This window comes from Lathyrus oleraceus, chromosome 1, assembly GCF_024323335.1.
Source record: "Lathyrus oleraceus cultivar Zhongwan6 chromosome 1, CAAS_Psat_ZW6_1.0, whole genome shotgun sequence".
Classification (NCBI taxonomy): Eukaryota; Viridiplantae; Streptophyta; class Magnoliopsida; order Fabales; family Fabaceae; genus Lathyrus; species Lathyrus oleraceus.
Genome location: NC_066579.1, coordinates 204,219,427 through 204,229,303, shown reverse-complemented (window position 1 = coordinate 204,229,303; position 9,877 = coordinate 204,219,427).

Sequence of the window (9,877 nt, the reverse complement as noted above, 5' to 3'; positions counted from 1 at the left end):
ACTCGGTCTTCAAGTAGCTCATTCAGCGCATCTTTGTCCTTAGACTCCAACTACAACTCTTCATGCTTCTTGCTCAAAGCATGGAAATGCTCTTCCCACATATCCCTCTCTTGCTTCATCTTGATGAGCGCGTCTTCTAACTCCTCTACATCTTGGTTAGGTAGAATTAATGGCTCAACCACAACCATAGACATAGGTCTTTCACAGGGATAAGGCATCTTCAACTCTATAGCTCTCTTCTTCACCCAAAGAGTGTAAGCTTCCAAAGCTACACAATTGCATGGACCAAGCTCGGGTCTTCCTTTCCTATGCACATTACGCCAAGCATGCACAATCTTCTACTTTAAATGTTGGGGATCTTTACCCTCTTGATAGAAAAGACCTTCTAACAAAGTGTTATTAGGTTTGTCTTTCAAGGGGAACCCAAGTTGAGGACGAGCCAAAGCAAGGTTGTAGTTAATTCCTCCTTGTGTACCAATGAGCGGCACATTAGAGAATTCACCACAACTATCAATAATTCCCAAGCTACTTAAAGACGGATCATACCAAACTATATCATCATTAGTGAGAGACATAAGTCTCTGAGACCACCGTAGACATTGTTTGTTCTCCATAAAAGCAAGTGTCTAAGGAAAGTGCGAAATAAACCACTTGTACAGAAGAAGAATGCAACAGACAATAGTTCCACCACCCTAAGAATTCCTTAGATGCAAAAAGAAATACATATCACCCAACAAAGTAGACACGTGATTCCTAATCAAGAAAAGTCTAATGGCATTAACATCAACAAAACCGTCAATGTTAGGAAACAACGCTAATCCATATACGAGCAATACAAAGATAGCTTCAAAGGCATCCACACTACCAGCTTGAGCAAAAGTGGTAGCTTCCTTGATGAGGAAAACAGATGGCAACCCAAATAACCCTCCTTTCTTCACCCAATGAGCCTCTATCTCAGACTCCTTCAAGTGAAGAGCTTCAGCAATAATACTAGATCGGGGAATCTCCTCCAATCCACTAAAAGCCACTCTACTAGAAATAGGTATCCCAGAAAGATGAGAATATTCCTCCAAGGTAGGCACAAGCTGAAAATCCGGGAAAGTGAAACAATGGTAGAGAGGATCATAGAACTGCACCATACACTCAAAATTCCTTCCACCACATGAGCAGACAAAATAGACAGAAGCTCCCCATGACGTTTTTTGAAGTCCAAGGGATCTAATACAAAAGATGTTAGCTTCCTTAACTCTTTCAAGTTGGGACATCTGAAAGTGTACTTCTTAGTGTTCCTTCCACCATAATCCATAGTCTGAAAATATTTGCAAATGATACCCTAGTTCCTTGAAATTTTCGTGTGATGAATGTTATGATGCGCATGAATGCATGAATGCAACAATCACAAATAAGGGATCACACACAAGGCAAACAAAGGTCAAGGGATGAATCAAGTCATTGTCAAGACCAATCATCCATTTTGGTGGATTATGGTTTACACCTTATCAACACCTATGTTCCATTGATATTGGCAAGACTTGATTGGATCAACCAAGAATCAAGGGTTTGTTGTGAGTCACGAGCATGGAGTCTGGGTAAGAACCATCCCAAAGGAGTGAACTAAGGATAAAAACTTATAAATCATGTTCTAAAAAGTTCCCAGAGTCTTAATTCCATCTATTGGATATTACAGGTTAAGATGATTGACTCATCGACCCATAATATTCTCAATAGAAACTCGTCTGAGTGTAGTATCACGTAACAACTGTTATCAAGTCTACACTTGAACAGTCTCCACACTACGTCCTAAATAGGCCAAGATGGGTTAAATGTTCTAAGGTCCCCAGCTTCTCAGACCCAATTATAAATGGTAATGCCTAACAACAAATACTTGTGTGACATTCCCAAATCCAAAGGAGTCTCCGCTGAGCAAATGGATCTCAAGCCAACTTGTTAAGGACTACTCCACACAAGTCGAACATGACTATACCATCCTCCTACCTTAATTGCACTCAAGTTCGGGTTAGAACTTATCTCACCACTCAGAGATCACCAAGCACAATAAGCAGATTATATCACACATACATATATACAAACATCACATATATACAAATATATTCACACAAAAAGTAGGCTAAACCCACTAGAGACTACTCCCCAGCAGAGTCGCCACTTAATTTTTGTAGTGGTAAACTCATGATCATCAAGCTATTAATAAGCTAGAGATCAATTAACAAGAGTTGCCACCGCGCTTTTATTATTTCCAAGGGGAAAGGGAAAAAGTACGAACAAAACCCAAAAAGTAAGAAGTTTTCAAATAAAAACTAATAAAAATCAGAGATCACATGTAAGGGGGTTGGTTACAGAGAGGGAAGGTGTTAGCACCCAAAGTGTCCTAGGTACTCCTAGGAAGCTCTTTTGTGTGCATATGTATTTTGTACAAAGTGATGTTTACAAAAAAAATTGAATGGAAGGATGATAAAAAGAATTCATTGATTATATTTTTGTGTTTGACAAGACCTTAAGACTTGTGCCTACATACCAACCTAAAAATGAGGGATCAAAACCTCGTAGTTCGTGCTACAAATTTCAAAATGGATGTGTTGATTTTATCAAAATTTAAGTTTGAAAGGCACAAAGGCCTAAGAATGGTTTGAATGAGTTAGTTCTTTTTTGCTTTTTGAAAGTTTAAGTCAAGTATAGTTAAGTTTATTTACAAGCTTGATTTAAGAAAAGAAGTTTGAAAATGCAATGGCATAAGGCCAACGTTTCTATCTTTTTTGCAAAGTGGTCAAAGTTTAGAACAAAAGTAGTCCACACAAAGAAGATTTTGAAAAATGGAGGGAGATATTTTGAAATTAAAGAAATGGGGAGAAGATGAAGAGACTATCCTATGCACAAAAATTAAAAGTTTAGAGTTGAAAAGATCTGACCAAATGGGTAGCAATCCAATAGACAAGTATGTCAATAGAAACCCAGAATTCCCTTGGACTATTAGAATCAAACAACATACAAGTGCACAATTATAACATCTTGAAGAGAAAGACATCAAATAAATATGGCATCATCCAAGCTTATCCCTTTCATGATCTTCTTCAATATAGCCCATGTAGTAGATGAATTCTACAAGACACTGGTTCAAAATAACAGCTTCATAATGACCAAGTTGCAGTTGAATCTTAGAGAAATCTTCAAATATGTATTAAATGAATTTCAAATTGCAAGCACTTGGTTCTTCAACAAATTGGAATTGGCCAAGTCCATTAGCATAGGAATGTTTTCTAAGTTCTAAGTCCATTTGTCCAAGATCAAGCCAACCGTCCACTCAAAAGTTTTTTAGGGTTTTTGTTATTATTAGGTACATTAATGGTCAAAGACCACACAAACAAGCAAAGTATACACAAACAAAATATATCACACAATATGGTCCAAATGGACAAAGTGAAAATAACATTAATATAAACAATTAGAATGACATGTACAATGGCAAATGAGATAAGGTGCTAAAAGTAAATTGCATTAAACTAAAAGCTTGAAATTAAAAGTTAATGGTTAGTAAGTTAGAAGTTAGTTTTGTTTTGCTTTTCAATTCAAGACATTCTTGGGAGAACACTCAACCCACTTATCACAAGCATGGATCCTTGAACCAAAACATCTTCCAAAGGAAGGAAAGAAGGCAAAGTTTCCACACAATACCATGAAAGAGGGGAGACTTACAATCTCACTAACTAGAATGCTTATGCCTTTTATGCCACAAATTTACCGCTATGTTAAGCAATCGTAATTGGACTTATGTAGAAGTCATAACTATTTGAGGTCGGGCAATAGACTTTTGGTATGAATGCATTTTAAAGACATAGTATTATGAACTATGCTCATGAAACATACCACACACAAAAAATATGCAAAAGGTGTGGCCTAATCTCATCCATACTCATGTCAATTTTTCAATCAACTAGCATTAGGACTTTGAGATGTCGTTGGCCAAACGGAAATGAATGAATGAAGGAGAGGAATTAGGTGAAGAGGGGAGGGGATGAATGAGATCACAAATTGGTCAAAGGATGACTTTTACCAAGTTAATATCATTCATTCATTTTGGGAGATGGAATGTACATTCCATCAATCCCCTAAATCCAATGATATTGATTTGACAAAGTCAAATCAAGCTTGATAAAGGCCCAACAACAAATAAGAAACTCAAACAAGTCAATACAAATGGTCAAAAAAATTTAAATGGCATTTATTCAATTAAAAATAATGAAATAGTGCATTTAAATCAAATATGTTTTGTCCAATTCCTAAAATCATTAAAACACCAAAGAAATGGCCATGAGATTTATCATAGGTCAAACAAGGTCAAAGGACCTTGGATAAAAAAATTCATAATTTTTGGACATTTAAAAATATTTTTAAACAATTAAAAACAAATGCAAAATCAATTAATTCATGAAAAATATTAATAATGATCCAAAAAATAATTTTAATTCAAAATCTGAAAGAGAAAAATATTTGAATTTTTTTGGTGAAAGTCCCATATTTTTTGGATCAATATTGAATTTAATATGAATTATTGAAGAAAATGCAAATAAAACAAAAAATCAGAAAATGTAAATTACGTGGACCATCAGATCTCCCTCATTAATTGAGGTGGCAGATCTGATGATCCAAAACGCGCGCTCCACATGTTCTTTAGTCAACCGCATGGACAATGAGGTAATCACAAGGGACGATCAAGATTAGAACATGAGACATGGATCCTATGGTTCAGAGGTTGGCCAAGTCATCGCCGGAGCCAGAACTCCGGTCATCTTCTCCAGTGAACCTCACCGGACTGGTCAACATAAACCATCACCAAAAAAAGAAACAAAGACATGATCTTAAAGAGAAAATGGCACTAAGCTCGAATCTGACCTCCAATTACTCCAATTCCAAATATATTAAGAGATATGTGGAATTGAAATATGAGGTACATGAACTGAGTTGCTTCGATTTGACCTCAAAGCAACTCAATCTTCTTGCCTACATTGGTAGGACTTCAGACAACCAAAGAATCAATGGAATTGAGCAAGAATTTAAGAGAATCGAAGAGTTTAAAATTTTTGCAAATTACCTTCAATGGAGGTCTGAGCACGATGGATCTTGATCTGGATTGTGCTTGGACTCACTCCACTTGCTTGCAGGAAGAGAATGGAAAGGTTTAGAAGCAACAGATTCCTGGAGAATTGAATTCCAAAACAGTGGAGATTCAAGCTCAAATTCAAATGAATTTATCAGGTTTATCCTATGAGAGCGAAGGGTTTTCAATGGGGGATCAAAGTTGGCGCAATGGTGTGTGAAATTCTGAGTAATTCAAGCTCTATTTATAGCTGAATCCATGTGATATTTGCACACTCATTCTTACTTTCCAAAATTGGCAAATGATGATGCAATGTTGCATGGACGCACACATGCCCATGAAATGATAGCTGAAGGTCCAAAATGAATGATCAGATACTTTGAAGTTAGCTTAGATTGCAAGGCACATGTACATTGATGCTTGAAGATTGATCCATGCCAAATGATACCAGCCTGTTTAAGGCATGCGCAGCCTACGCATTTCTCATCCAAAACGAATGAATTTGAGCTCTTTGGAATGGTGAGATCAAGCGGAACAACTTTGATGTTGAACACTTTTTCATTTGGAGCTTGGAACTTGGAGAAATTTGAGGTGGAAGTTTGGAAAAATTTGACATATCAAAAATTTTCTAAGTGTCAAGCTATATGTCTCAATATTCCACCTTGCTTAACTTTTTATGGGAGCTTCAAATGAGAAACGTGTATTCATAAAATTTGTAGATCTCTCAAAGTCTTTCAAAATTGTCACCAATTTAATGTCATTTGGATTTGAAATGATAGAGTTATGCATTTTTGAAGTTTGGAAAAATCACTTGATCAATGGTATAGGTCAAAAGTGACCCATAATGTAACCTCATATCACATGCTCAAAAAAGTTGAATTAGCTCCCACTCCAAAAATAAAAGTTGTAGTAGACACATTGAATTTGATTGTTCAACTTGGAAATATTCCATCTCATAAAAATTGAGCAAGTTATGGTCTTGGGAAGTTAACTTTTAAATTAGGGTTTAGAATGTCATTTAGCATATGTTTTCTCTTGGAATCATTTTCATATGGTGAAAAGTGTAGGAGATAGGGTCTAGGGAGACCCAATTTTGATTAGATGAATCCATCTGTAGAACCACCATCAGCCAACTTGCTAACTTACAATTCTCTTGACTTTCTTGGCTCATGGTAGATCATATATGCATAAGATGACGAATTTTGAAGTGTCCCTTGATAAATTTGATCAATTGGTGAGATAGCTTGTTGGAGAAGTTACTCATGATACCTAGTCAAACTAGGGCTTCCAAGGAAAATCACCCTCAAACTCTTGAAGAAAAGTTGATCAATATAACATGTAGAGATCATTGGGACTCATATATGATGCTTTTAACCATTCTTGGATCAATTCTTGGTTGTTCTCTTTGTTCATGAGGGTCTCCAACCCTAGATGTGTACTTGATGAATCAATGAGATCATGCCCTACCTACGAAAGAGTTAGGCAAATACAAAGACATATTTTTGGTTTTTTGGTTAGTAAAATTATAAAATACAAGTATGATATAATCACAAAGTACTTGGTGATCTCTCCCAAAACAAACCCAAGGGAAAGGGGTAAGGAGGATGCCAAGGTGTGATCCCAATGCTTGTGCTTATGAAGAAATGCATGAGGGATCTTAGGGTTAAAATTGGGGTCTTACAAAGAGAAAAGGAGACTAATCATCCTAAGGATCCCCTAACAACGATGTCATATGATCTGGCTGTAGGCGCGTACTTCCTTCGGATGCGTCGGATCTCGGACTCAAAAGAAGTCTTCATCTAAGCTTTTTCAAGGACAAGTTGATCTACAATCTTCCTTCAAGCAACGGAAGGTTGAGGCGTACTAGAGGAAGATGGGCCATCTTCCTCTATCTGTCTTTTGACTACTCGGTCTTCAAGAAGTTCAATAAGTGCATCTTTATCTTTAGACTCAAGCTGCAACTCCTCATGCTTTCGGCTCAAAGCATGGAACCACTCTTCCCACATATCCTTCTCTTGCTTTATCTTGGCGAGTGCGTCTTCCAACTCCTCTATATCTTGGTTAGGGAGAGTTGATGGCTCAACCACAACCATATACATAGGTCTCTCACAAGCATAAGGCATCTTCAATTCCAAAGCTCTCTTCTTCACCCAAAGAGTGTAAGCTTCCAAAGCTACATAATTGCATGGATCAAGCTCGAATCTTCCTTTCCTATGCACATTTAGCCAAGCGTGAATCATCTTCTGCTTCAAAAGTTGGTAATCTTTACCCTCTTAGAAAAGACCTTCTAACTGTATGTTATTAGGTTTGTATCTCAAGGGGAACCCAAGTTGACGACGAGCCAAAGAAGGGTTGTTGTTAATTCCTACTTTGTCGCAACGCGAAAAACAATCGACGGGAAAAAACACAGAATAGCCGCCACCGTTCGTTATTTATTCAAAGGAGGGAAAGGAAACGATCGAAGAAAACCTGAATAGAGGAAAAGACAAGGTCTCGCAACCAAATCTAGGGTTCGGGAGTCGATTATGCGAAGGGAAGGTATTAGCACCCCTACGCATCCGTAGTACTCTACGGTATCCACTCTTGTTTTTCTAGTCTAAAGGGTGTAGGTATATCTAAGGTACTATCCGCTAAAAGAAAGTCAAAAGAAAATGACTCGCAAGGATGACGCATCTACTGCCTACGTATCTCGCCTGAGTATGAGAATCAGAGTCTTCGTAGCTCGGCGACGCAACGCGAAAAACAACCAGCGGAAAAAATACAGAGTCGCCGCCAACGCTATTCATCCTATGACAGAAAGGGAGCGCATGACTAACCTAAGAAAGGGAAAGGAATGGTCTTACGACCAGAGATTACAAGGTACGGGAGTCGGTTACGCAACTGGAAGGTATTAGCACCCCTCACGTCCGTCGTACTCGACGGGATCCACGCTCAAAAGATAGCACAAAGAGTAAGAAAAGGGTTGCAAATAAATTGCTCAAAGAAAACTGCACTAAACTGGAATAATAAATAGGTGAAAAAAGAAAGAAGATGGAGGAAATAGACTCGGCAGGATGTCGCATCCTGGGCCTACGTAGTTTGTCAGAAACAAACATCAGAGTCAACGTAGTTCGGGGAAAAGGGAGACATGCTCGCTAGGACATCACGTCCTATGCCTACGTATCTTCTCTATCAAGAGGAGAATCAGAGCACTCGTAGCTCGGCTAACGCACGCCGAAACAAGACACTAAAAAGGAGACGCTGAGACTTCAAAAGAAACACCCAAAAGGAAACAGATTGGCAATACATGGACTTACATCCGACTCCCAACAACAAACAAACAGGAAACAGAATGCCAATACATGGACTTATATCCGACTCCTAACAATAACCAACGCTAACCAGCGAACACCAAAGATGAACCCCAAAGATGAACCCCAATATGAATAATCATCACAAACGTCACAAATGAACCCCAAGGATGAACCCCAATATGAACCCCAAAGATGATAACCATCATCACAAATGAACCCCGATATGAACCCCAAGTAACAACAACCGTCATAGATGAACCCCGAGATGAACCCCAATATGAATGACAACCGTCATAAATGAACCCCGAGATGAACCCCAAAGATGAACCCCAATAAGGTATGAACATACCACACACGCCCACGCTGGACAAACGGATACTCACACCAAATAAAGAAGAGGGTGAACACACACACACACAACACAACAAAAAAAGAAAAAGGGTGAACACACACACAAAAAAAAAACAAAAGGGTGCCCGGAGAGATTGCTCGCAACCTCCTGCCTACGTATCTCATCTGGTATGAGAATCAGGGCGACGTAGTTCCCTTTAACAGGGGTAAAACACTCTCCTAACCAGAGACCAGGGAAACATCAAACTAAAAGGGAGACTGATACTCGAGCCTAATAGTTGTCATGCAATCAAATATCCCTAAGTCGGGAATAAGGGTGATGAACATACACAAAAAACAAAAGGGTGAAAAAGAAAAAGGATGCCCGGAGAGATTGCTCACAATGTCCTGCCTACGTATCTCATCTGGTATGAGAATCAGGGCGACATAGTTCCCCTTAACAGGGGTACAACACTCTCCTAACCAGAGACCAGGGAAACAACAAACTAATAGGGAGACTAAGACTCGAGCCTAATAGTTGTCATGCCATCAATATCCCTAAGTTGAGGTATCTAACATGCATCCTACTTCCTCAGAAATCAATCATACAACTCCTACAGAAATGGAGTTGAGAAGAGGAAAGCAGATATACACACCAGCACAAGTGAACAAGCATTACACACTATATCCATACAAGAGGCTCAAACAATGGGTATGCTTTAGTCAAGAGGGGTCATATCAACCTCGACAAACAAGCCAAACTGTAAGGTTAATCTGTAGTTCTTAACCACTAACATTGAACGTTAGGGTGAGCAGATCAAAATGGTAAATGAGGATGAGACCGGATGCTCTTAACCCTGGCCAGGGTGAGCACATGACAAAGAAAGCGTGGGGATCCATAAAGTAGGATCCTATTCCACTTGACAGACTCTGAACAAAGATTTGGGGTACATGTTCAGAAGCATCAGCACGTAGTGCGAGCATAAAGAACGACTCACTGAATAACGGGGGATTTGCTCAAAGATCTGGGGTACATGTTCAGAAGCATCAGCACGTAGTGCGAGCATAAAGTATTCGTCAATTGCTTCAACTATTGGAGGTCTTATAAAGTATCACATGCCTCATCTTTGAGGTCTTTGGG